The sequence below is a fragment of the Triturus cristatus genome, chromosome 3_2, assembly GCF_964204655.1.
Source record: "Triturus cristatus chromosome 3_2, aTriCri1.1, whole genome shotgun sequence".
NCBI lineage: Eukaryota > Metazoa > Chordata > Amphibia > Caudata > Salamandridae > Triturus > Triturus cristatus.
The window spans coordinates 33,073,170-33,085,670 of record NC_140584.1 but is presented as its reverse complement, the minus strand read 5'-3'; the positions used below and the strand labels follow the sequence as shown (position 1 = coordinate 33,085,670).

Here is a 12,501-nt window from a genome sequence, read left to right as displayed (position 1 = left end):
CGAGTGTTGAGCGGGGTCAGTTTTATGAGTGCAATGGAGAAATGCAGTGACATGCAGTCAGCAGGGGACTAGCCACATACGAGGTCAGGCACTAGGCAAGTAATAACAAATGCAAGGGAGCAAGAAGGGGTACTGACAGAACCCTGTTCAGCCGCTTATTACAACAAAGATGTGAGTCCACATAAATGTATGCTTTGCGTTATATCAACATGTGTTGTGCTAACTTTTCCGCTTTCCTACGCATTTTAGATACATGAATCCGCAGGTCGCGGTTAAGCAATTCAGAAGTATCTGAGATAGCGCAGACCTCTGAAATCCGGGGGGTGAGGTATGCTGTAAGTGAGCAACCCTTACGGTAAATATGCCTGTTGAAAGTGAAGCAGGCACTACGCCCATTGCCTGTTTGAGTGTATGTCTACCCCACTGGTGAACATTCGTGGTGTTTCGCTGAATCTGTATGTGTCTATTTTATGTTTCCCCTAGGTGCTGACAGATCATACACTGGCCAGCATAAACAAAGCTAAGAGGCTAGTCGACCCTAGCCCTGAAGAAGTTGCCGCCAATCCATACAGGCAACGAAACATGTTGGTTTTTTAAGGGGACAGCCACACAGCCTGAATAAAAAGTTTCATTTAGCTAGTGTGGGCTGCCCGGTTTTAATTGGGAATATTTGGGTCCTGATCAGACTCATTCTCCATAGTCTTAGGGTCGACACCCACTGTTTTCTTTGCACATACACACAGTTTAGATTATTAGTTTACCCCACAGTAGGTACTAGAGACAACGCTATACCTGTTGTGTCACTTTTGTGTTTTCACCGGGGACGGCAGTAACCGATGATGAGAAAGTGAGGTAACGGACGAGTACCTGTCCGCTTACACCTCGTGGGGGTTACGTCCGTGAGGTATTGCCGCCCTCATTTTTTCTACACTATTCCTTTGTGGCGTCGAAACAGACATCAATTTTTGATGGTGTGGTGGAATGTGAAATTGCTCTTCTCTTTTCTTTTCCGCCTTTACTCCTTTCTCTGCACACAGGGTAGAGGGGATGGGGCCACATAGGTTTCCAGGGGAATCTTGTGTTAAATTCACTTAGTTCACAGGTATTTGTATAGCTCGAGACCATAGAACTCTGCAGTACATGATTCCCAGCAATAACGGCTAAAAGGTAACGGACTGTACAAATAGCCCATATGTAGAGTATAAAATACTAATTAGTCTCCGTGCTTAAAAATTTAGAAATTTAGTTTGGTGTACGAGGCAGGTCCTTTGTTGTGTATATAAGATAGGTAGAGCCCCGCACCCGTATTGCCTTAGGCGCTGTGGGGAGGAGGGTACCTTTTATCATACCATATGGCAATGCCCGAAGATTAGGGTCTATTGGGTGAAAGTGATGAGGACGATTTCGCAGACAGAGGGGGTATCTCTTTTACCAGAGCCCAAGAGTTGATTGTTAAATGTATGGGAACCAAATGACCTAACACATTCGGCGCAAGACTGGGCAACACTGGGGATAATGATGGCTAAACGCAACATAGCGCAGAAGTGGGGGGAGGTGGAAGTACCGTCGATTAACGCATGGTGTAAAGACATGGACACGGCCATGGTAGCAGAGAGAACAGTGTTCATTAACCGCGGCTGCCCCCAGAAATGGAGCAGGATCTGGGGGGCGTGGAATAAATATAGGGGCAACATCTGTGACCCACCAAGAGAACAGGTGGATGAGAGCCTTGATGGGGACCAGTAGGGTGGGAGGAGGATATACAATGAGAAATGCTGGGTATTATTCTGTCGTATAACACCTCAACATAACAATGTACTGGGATTGTGATTTACTGCTTAATATTATATATGTCTATCATATGGAAAAACTCTGCCTTGATGATGTTAAGTTTGATAAAATAAAAAGATTTAAAAAAAAATATATATATAGCAGGGCGTAAACGTACAGGATCAGTATAAGTCGGTGCGTAAAGGGTTGTGTTCATGTGAATTTTGCTATGAGAATAGCTTTGACTTCCTTTTTGAAAGATGCAGTAGAGGCATTCAGTCTGGTTTCAGGGGGTAGAGTGTTCCAGATTCTGGGGGCCATCCCAGAGAAGGATCGTTTGTATGTTTTCTTCTTGTTGAATCTTTGAGGTTTCAATAGTAGGTTAATGGCACTCCTTGAGGATCTTAGACCACCAGAGATCGTTAATTTCTGTGTGAGGTAACTGGGAGTATTATTATGTAAGGCATTATGCGTCATGCATGCTATTTTTAGGTGGATCCTGGCTTCAAGCGGTAGCCAATTCAAAGCTTTTAAGTCAGGGGAGATGTGTGAACTTCTTTTTGAGCCAGTGATGAGTCTTGCTGCAGCGTTTATTGAGGCTCTTAGGGGCGCAGTTGTCGCTTTTGGGAGGCCACAAAGGGAGACACTGCCGTAATCCACACGAGGGATGACTAGCGCTTGTACTGCCAACTTGAAGTCATCGACTGGAAGGAAGGGTTTCAGCTTCCTCAAAGTATTTAACTGGAAGTTTGCTCCCTTTGTAGCGTTGCTAATGTGTTTTTGCATAGAGAGGTTGCTATCGAGAGTAATACCCAGAGATTTTGCAGAGTCCACGATGGTTGGTTGCACGTTGAGTGCGGTAAGCTGTTTGATCAAGTCTTGCATTAAGGGGACTCTGGCAGGTGGGGGTATTAGGAGGAATTCTGTTTTTAGAGCGTTCACTTTGAGATGGTTATCTGCAAGCCATGACTGGGTATTCCTGAGAGTGTCTTCTAGGGTGTTGATCTTGAGGTAGAGTTGTGTATCGTCAGCGTACATGTGAAAATGTACGTTACAATCATGGAGCATTTTGGTGAGGGGTTCCATGAATAGGTTAAACAGTGTCGGAGAAAGTGAGGACCCTTGCGGCACTCCCAACGTTACTGGTGAGGAATTGGAGAGCGTGTTGTTGACCTTGAATTTTATGATGCAAGAAAGATTGTGGTAAGTGTTTGCTTATTATTATTATTTTGTTTATTGGTTATATATATTCCGCCCTTCATCTGCTGTACTCACTGTGTATGACGCTCCTTTATCTTATCAGTTTAATTCTTATTAGGCTGCTTTAATTCTTCTTTTCTTCTGTATTAATATAAGAGCTCTTCACAAGTTATTAGTATAGAAGAAAGGATAGGGTTCTCTAGAACTCCTTTCAGTAGTTAATTAAATGAATTGTAGGCAACTGTGCTAATTTAATTTGTCTGTGCAAGCTTGTGCTTCCATCTTATTTGATTTATTTAGGTGCTGGAGATTTCTTTAACACAAAAGAATTTCAACTAAGAGTTAGTTGACCCTTTTAACCTTGCTGACAAGTGGATGACTAATCTCTTTCACATGCATTTAACAAACGTGGTGAAAAGGAAAATGACTAAGTTACTTTAATTTATCACGCTCTTTAACTTTCTCAACCAAGTGTGACAAGAGTCTTTTCAAATATAAGCACTGGGGAATTCTTTGAAGAGTGCTATTATTTGAACCTTCAGCTTAGGCAGAAAAATACATTTGGTTGTTTTAAATATACACTGACCTTATTCCATAGTGCGAGAGAATTCCGACGCAACTAAAACCCGATATTTAAACGCAACTACCCTAACTAAACTTTTGTGACACCTCAGGAACAGATGCTCTCTCAGGAATTTCTTCAGTGAAGTGCACTGCGGAATGTTGAAACGCACTTTACCTGACCTTCATTATTTCAAGAGTCTAGACTGCTAAACAGCAATACGCTGTAGCAGTGTTTGAATTTTGGCAGCCATGTTACAATTTCTGCGGTGCCAGCTAGCACTCCAGCTAAGGGGATAAACTGTCTTCAGTTGAGTCTTTGAGGGGGAAATAGTCGCCAGGGTGAGATGGGAAGGAGGAAACCTACCGTGAACCCTGACAGTGAGTGGAATCTTTATGTCCTCGAATGGACCATATTCCACTGGTGCATCTCCTTCTCTGTAAGAGTGAAATGTCTTTGTTCTTGCATCTGCTGCTGGGAATGTAACCCACAAATAAAATACCTCTGTTTTGTTTGATTCCTGTGCCTCAATCACGAAAACTACTAAGCCAACCCTAGCTGATAAACCATTTTCTAACAGTTTCATGGTGAGTGTATGTCAGCATTTTTCTGCAATCGGATCTGCGTCTGTATCCTCTTCTCCTGTTGAGAGGTGCAGATCCACTACTGTGTTATCTCTGTCCTCAGTCATTTTGTAAAGAAGTTTTTTTAGAGGGTACTAAGATAAGGTATTTATGCACAATTTTAGGAACACTGTGTCCTTCAAGCTTGATTAACCAACAGCTAATACATCAGAATTTTTGCCTACTTAGCTGTGGCGGAATTTGTGCCTACACACTCCAGACGTCTCTGTGAGTTTTCTGAGTAGGGGTCTCCTAGAATAGCACGACTGAACTACTCAGATTCTAACTGTTAAAAAAGTACCCAACCAACGTTGGGGGCGCCATGTCATGTAGTTCCTATATATCATATACACGATCTGCGTGTTTGGATAACATAGACTGTGGGTTTGGTGGCAGACTGGTTCCGAGCCCCCCCACCCCCCACCGGATATATTAGCCTGTTTGCATTAACTAGCTCACAGTGCCACTAGAATCTCCTCTTATTGGGGAGAGAATAGTTTCTGGCAACCTCAGAACATGACAACCCTGATCCCTCAGGATCGTGGAAACAATATACTACTTTTCGCTCAGTCAATCGTGCTCACTTCGTTGGTCTCAGAGATACACAGAATAAGCAATCTGGGTGTTTCAATAAGGATTTATTGAACAGTTGTTATTTTAGTGTAACATAGATGTGCTGTAACATCCATTAGACAGTAGCAGAGATATATGGTTAGCAGTACAACGAAAGTAAAGAGATGGTACAGTTCTACCATCTTGCAGTAATCATGAATATATACACGTATATAAAACCCATTATGAAAGTGCGTACTCCTACGATGCCTCCCTAACTAGATGTACTTAAATGCACCTAGCCTCTATGTAGGTGTTATGCCAAGAATCCATCTAAGGTCTAGTCAACCCCATTACCTGAGTAAGGAGAGAATATGGGAGCCCGTCCTGGTCTTGAGTTGGACACCCCGCGAGGGATGTCAGACCACTACTAGCTTGAGCGTCTGCATGCAGGAACCTCAGCGTCTATGGTCAGTGTGTCAGCCGGGAAGCCACGTCTCCTCTGACTTTCTAAAGCAGGACATGATGTATATATACCCACAGGTCTCCCCAGGGGTCCTACATTGCTGTGTTTCTGTGTCGGCAAAAAGGATGACGTCGGCCCTGAACTTTATACAGAGATATTATACAGGAGATGTCAGTCCTGCTGTTAGTCCTACTGTCCTTTCAAGCAGCCTCATGCATAATGTATGAGATTCGAACTAGAGAAAAACCTGCGTTCTGAATGCAGTGTCGTATCTAGGTAAAAGGTCAGTGCCTAAGAACCGTTATGTATTTAATGTAGGGAAGAACATAGGTGAAAGGTTATGATGTTACCTGCGACTCTATAAGGTACCTATATAGAATATAACAGTACTAACCAGACCCGACCCTGCTGCACTTCTGAGATCAGACAAGATCAGGTGCTTTCAGGTAGGTATGTCTGGAGGCATGAAGTGCACTGACTTAGGGGTTCTTAGCATTTTTCATTCTACTTCAGTGCTGGCAATTGTAAGCGAGACAAGCCACCCTCATTCACCTAAAGCAAAACAAACAAAGAAAATAGCCTACAGAACCTGGTATTCCCAGGTTGTCTCCCATAAAGGAACCAACCAGGCCCGACCCTGCTTAACTTCTGAGATCAGACGAGATCAGGTGCTTTTAGGGTGGTATGGACGGAGGCAGGAAGAGCTCTGACTTTTTAGAGTCTTTGCTTTTTTCATTCTACTTCAGTACTGGCCATCTTAAGTAAGACAAGCCACCCTCATTCACATAAAGGAAAACAACAAAAAAAGAAATAGCCTAAAGCACCTCGTATTCCCGGGCGGTCTCTCATCCAGGTACTAACAAGGCAAGACCCTTCTTAACTTCTGAGATCAGACAAGATCAGAAGCTCTTAGGGTGGTATGGCCAGAGGAATGAAGAGCACTGACTTTGGGGCTCTTAGCTTTTTTCACTCTACTTCAGTGCTGGCAATAGTAAGCAAAACAAGCCACCCTCATTTACCTAAAGCTAAAAAAAGAAAAAAGCCAACAACACCTGGTATTGCCAGGCAGTCACCCATCCCGGCCTGAATCTGCTTTACTTCTGAGATCAGACAAGATCAGGTGCTTTCAGGGTGGTATGGCAATATGCATAAACAGCTCTGAGTTTGGGGCTCTTAGCATTTTTTATTCTACTTCACTGCTAGCCATAGTAAGTGAGACAAGCCACCCTCATTCACCTACAGAAAAACAAAAACAAAAAGCCTATAGAACCGGGAATTCCGGGAAAGCCGAGGTGAAGGCAAGATGGTGGCCGGACCTTCGGCTGGGCTAGCTGGCTAGGAACACTCTCTCTCGGCTGACCCGCCAGGCTGCCTTTTCTTCGGATCCGGAGACTTTGGAATAGCGGGATATTAGATTTCAACCACACTCCCTCTGTTCTTTGGACCCAAATTTCTCTTCTATCGGCATGCTCTGGCTCTCTATTGTTTTAAGGAGCTGACTTACCTGTCGGATTTCTGCCTGGCGTGTGGGACTCTGTACGTGCTACTCTGGTGGTTCGTGTTGTAAGGAAACAATGGCTCGTGTGGATTAATATTTACCAATACAGTATATAATACATAATAATAATCCAAAAAAGAAAGGGTTAAGAGTGTTGTCAGAAGAAAAGGCACAGCCATACACATTAGATCTTTTGTAAAGAATGTTTATCTTTCATATAGCAAAAAAAGTTTTATAAGAAGTGGACATAAATTCACAATACAGATTGACAATATTCATACGATTTACAAATAGTGTCCCAGTGAAAAAAATAAACCTAAACAGACAAATGACATAAAGTGCAACATACAAAAAAGGTTTCCATTTTTCTTTACAAAGGCAATCATAAACAATTAATAAATCCAATTAACAACACTCAAGCATTCTGAGTGTCGATAGAATGATTTGCCTTTCACGTCAACGGCGTTTCGACACTATTCCAATTAAAGGGTCTCGTCAGGACAGTCTAATATAGGGACACCTGGTCGTCTAGGAAGAAATCTAACGTTTCAGTGTTCAGTGACACCGTGCTCAATGTGAAAATAAAATACTCACAGGTACCCAGCCGGGTGCCCTGTGAGAAAAGACTCACGAAGAGGCAGTAGCCCACTATTTGTATGTCTATTGTTGAATGTGCTCAGCGTGAGGGTCTAATAGCATCCATCACCCACGAAGGCTGCAAACGCGAACTGCTGAATAGCTGTCGCTTCGTATCCAAGAGTTCAATCAACTCTCTCTTCCTTGCTTCCGGGTATATGAATATCCCGTGAAGTGCTGCAGCAGGCGAACAGAGTTCTCTCTGTTAGGTACGATCACTCTGGTGGTTCGGGCGGCGGCGTTTCTTACTGCAAGGACATGCCGCCAAAAGGGAAGAACACGGCTACGGCTGCGGCTACGGCTCCCGGTGTCACAGGTCGAGCCTTGCTCACCCGGGGCGGCGGCTCCATGAAGGTAAATACTGAGGAGGTGTGTGCTGTTAACATCGTCGATTCTGGGAGCTGCTACTCCGGAGGAAACATCGCATACCCGGCAAGTGGCTCCAGTCACAGCGAGTTCAAAATTAAAACACACAGTTCCCACTATGTTTAAAAAACCTGCAGCTAAAAGCAAGACGTCACAATCATCTATTTTGTCAACTAAAGGTCAGCCTGTTTCTTTAACCCCTGATGTGGCTGTTTCTTTAAAACTTTCACCAAAGCCAATTCTTAAAACTGACGCTGGCCTTTCTCCCGCGAGTGCATTAATGCCTGCTTGCTCCCCCAGTAGTAAAGGGGGAACTATAATGAATAATGCTGTAATCCCGATCGCAGCAGGGGGGGACTTTAATGCAGAACCTGGAGCTACTATTGAAAATGCAGCTGGTGTCTTACAATCCTGTGGAATTCTGGGAGCTGTAGTTTCAGTTCGGGCTGCTGGAGCTGTAGTAAAATCTATTACGCCAGGGGAGACCCAGCCATTACTGTCACAGTTAAATTAAACTATACCAAACGGGATGTCGCAATCAGCTCAAAAAGCAACAGGCTCTAATGGGGACCGTGATAAATTATATTCTCTATCTGATCATACAAGCTCATCCGAGGATGATTTTGGTGAAGATAAGGACTGTACGGATGATGACAGTGAGCCGGGGGATTGGCGAGCCAGCGAAGTATTAAACTCACTAGCTGGTCCCAACACAGTTCGGAAGGTAGCCAGAGATCAGGGGGCTTCAACATCTTGTCCTGACGCAGGCTCACTAGCCTGGGACTATTCTTACTCCATGCAGTCTGTTATGGAAAATGATACGACTGATCTAGGCAATTCGAGCGGAGCCAATACATCACAAGGGCACACCGGCGAGATGACATTAGCGGTTATCTATCAGACTATCATGGCTCACCGCGAAGAAACCCGACAGGAAAGTGCTCAGACACAGGGTGCATGTCGCAGGGTACAAAATTCTATCCGCAGAGTAGCAAAGACCTGCTCAGAGATAGCTTCTAGAATTGGGGAAGCAGAAGCAAGGATATCTACTATAGAAGACGATATGGCTGCCCAGAAAGGAGTTACAGACCTCATAAAGAACCAAAGGGAAGATATGGTGTGGAAGCTTACGGACCTTGAAAATAGAGCTCGGCGGAACAATCTAAGAATTCTGGGTGTTCAGGAAGGAATTGAAGGGTCGGACATTAGACAGTTTGTGGTAGATCTTTTCAGTGAAGCATTCCCTGAGGTCAGACAATGGGACTGGCAATCCGAAGTTCAGCGGGCCCACTGCTTTTTCCATTTAAGCAAAAGAAGCGCACTGGCCAGTTAGAAGATAAACCTCGCGCCATTCTTATTAGTATAAATAACGTTCTGGCCAGGGAGAAGATCTACGACTTGGCCTGGCCCGATAGGAAGCGAAGGGGCCAAGGGTTCGAGTTTTTTGTTAGACCTGATCTATGTCCGGCTACAGTTGAGCGGAGGTGGCAGCTCCGCCAGCTAATTTCATCGTTTCAATCTAAGGGAGCCCAGGCTTTCTTGCTTTTTCCATCTAAATTGAAAATTATCTATCAAGGCCAAACTAGATTCTTTGTTTCTGAAATCCAGGCTCCGAACTTTTTGAACTCACTTTAGGGGGGGGTAATGCGGCGTTACTGCTAAGTCAAATTTTTGTTTTTCCTCTCCTCTGGATCTCCTATATGTAAAGTGCAGGGGGGTGCTGTTCCGGAGTGGAGTAGAGAGGAATACAAAAGTTGTTTTTCTTCTTTTTTTTCCTCTTCTCTTCTCTTCTTGGGAGCGTACCCCTTATTGACATTAGCAGTCTGGCGTGGTTGCCGGGGGACCTTGTGTTCCTTTTAGCTCCTCCATCACAAGGACTTCAGTCCTGGTGCCTCACGTAGGGGATGGTGAATTGGGGGGGGTTCTAGTGGGTGGGCTCGGGGTGGGTGGTTCGGGGGGGGGTTTGGGGCGGGGGGCTGGGCGGTTGGCCCTAAAAGGTAAAATTTGCTTGAATACATGCCATAATCATGGCGCATGTGTAAGGTTTTGTACACATAAGGCATGCCTAAGGCTTGAAGGAGGGTTCAAAGTTATTTTTTGTGTACTTAAGTTTTATGTTTACTTAGTGTATAGATGGCACAGGGTAAGATTTCTTTAGCCTCCTGGAATATGTGTGGGCTTAATGACGGCAAAAAAGGGCATTACTCTCAAAAATTGTTCCAGCTTTGCATATTGATTTACTGTGTTTGCAAGAGACTCATGTCCCCTGGAGTGATCGGGACCTTCTTAGAATACCAGGCTTTGATTTAGTCGGGTGCTCCCGTCAGACATCAAAAATTAGAGGAGTTGCAATTCTAATGAGAAGAGGGATCGGTGTCTGTAGGAAAACCGGCCAAGATAATTCCGGGAGGTGGGCTATTATAGAGCTGGTTATCAATGGTAGATTCCTAACCGTGTGTACGGTTTATGGCTCCAATTTAGACGACCCTGATGTGTTTCATCATTTGAATGTAGAGCTGGCATTATACTCTCATCCGAGTTGTTTTTGTGGGTATATGAACATTAATTTGCCAGCGAATGTTAATATAATGTGTGATTTGGGATATAGGGGTAAGAAACCCAGGGTCTTTGGTGCACTTCAAGCCCTGATTCAAGAACATAGCCTGATTGATCTTTGGTTTCATCATAACAAAAACCAAGATGGCTTTACGTATTACTCGGCCCCTCATGACAAAATGGTCCGGTTGGATTATTTTTTTATGACGGATCAGCTGGCTGATGATTCTTCTATTTCAGCCCCTCCAAGAACTCTAGCAGACCATAATCCCTTGATCGCTGAATGTCCCTTTTCTCAAATTCATGGTCCTTCAAGGATCTGGACATTTGAAAGGAAGCTCTTAATGGAGCAGTCCTATTTAGATCATATGAGGATGTGGATACCTGAATTTTTTAATATTAACAGGGGGACAGCTTCTGGCACCATTGTCTGGGATACATTTAAAGCTGCGGTTCGTGGAGAGACGAAGAGCTTCTCGGCTTTTCGACGTAAAATAATGCAAGACCAAATTATTAGTCGAATGGAAGAGCTCAGATTAGCAGAAGTCCATTTAATAGATGCTATTAAAGACGGACAGGATACAGCCGAAAATCAGGCATTGGTTGCCAGGACCAGGGCTGGTGTGCTGGAGGTCTTTGGCCGGGACCTTGCTGCCAAATTTCTGTAGTTTCGTACTGAGATGATTGAGTTAGGTGAAAGATCTGACAGGGTTCTGGCCAAACGACTCCATCAGAGGAGCCTGGCTAATCATATCTTTAAGATACGAGATCATTTAGGCCGGCTTCAGGATACACCAGAGGGGGTTATGGGTGTTTTTCGGAATTTTTATCACACATTGTATACTGAGGACAATACTGGCATAGATCTAGAGGAAGAAGCAGGGACCTTCTTTCAGGATATTCATACCCATCATCTTACATCTCAACAAAATGAAGCTCTTTCTGCTCCTATAGAATGGGATGAGGCCGAGCTTGTGATTAGCTCCTTAGCCAATGGAAGGGCTGCCGGTCCAGATGCAATTCCTCTGGAATTCTATAAGCTGTTTTGTGCAGAGGTCCGGCGGGATTTTTTGCTGGTTCTCAGAGACGCGCAGCACGGCTCCATCCCTGATTCTTGGCGCCAGACTAATATTATTCTCTTTAAGAAAAAAAATAAGCCGGAGCTTGACCCTTCTTCATATCGTCCCATTTCACTTATAAACTCTGACAATAAAATCTATGCCAAAATTCTGTCCACTAGGTTAGCTCCGGTCATTACTCCTCTGGTATCACTGCGTCAGCACGGGTTTATCCCGGGCAGGGATACGGTCGATCATATCCGCCGAGCTATTGCATTATTGGATTGGGCACAGGTCACTGGCTCACCCATTGGGCTGATCTTGTTGGACACCGAGAAGGCGTTCGACAGGGTCGCCTGGGGATTCTTATGGGCGGTTCTTCGGTGGAAGGGATTTAGTTCTGAATTAATTTGTGCAATACAATCATTATACATTGCTCCAGTAGCTACCCTATCCATCTCTGGGCTAACATCAAATTCATTTAACATCAGCAGGGGTACTCGTCAGGGGTGTCCCTGCTCGCCGCTGCTATTTGCCTTATATATTGACCCGTTTTAAAATAAAATTGAACAGTCAGTAGACATTGCGCCGGTTAGGGTAAACTCCACAGATTACAAAACTCTGGCCTATGCGGACGATATTGTTGTACTGACCAACGATGTGGCATCGGCCTTTCCTGTGTTACAGACCCTAGCAGTACAATATGGCCAGCTCTCCGGCTATAAACTTAATATTACTAAAACTCAAGTTATTCAATCTGCTGCTATGGGTCCATCTCAAGCCCCTGTGATTCAGTCTGCAATATATCTAGGAGTTAAAATCACTGCCTCAGTAAGTGATATCCCAGATCTGAATATTGGAAAAATGATTGAATCAGTCAACTCCATTTTGACAAGATTGAATAACTTACATCTTTCTTTATTTGGTAGGCGCAACGTCTTGAAGATGCTGGTCCTACCAAAGTTTTTATATCTTTTTCGAACTATTCCTCTTGAGTTTTCCCAATTGAATATGGCTAGGGCTGAGGGGATCTGTAATAGATTTCTTTGGGGATACCGCTGCCCCCGTAGGGCAGCAAGGTGGATGTGCCTTCCTAGAGAACGAGGTGGCTGGTCAGTACCCAATTTGTTGCTGTATTTCTAGTATTCATTGATCCAACAGTTTGTCATACCATTGCTCGTGGATAGGGCGTTGGTTCCGTTGTCTTGTAGACC

General features: G+C 44.2%; 1 pseudogene; it reads right to left on the bottom strand.

Annotated features, from left to right (window-relative positions):
- Positions 1 to 5,750: 5,750 nt before the first annotated feature.
- On the bottom strand, positions 5,751 to 5,869 carry LOC146856764 (5S ribosomal RNA; annotated as a pseudogene).
- Positions 5,870 to 12,501: the final 6,632 nt, after the last annotated feature.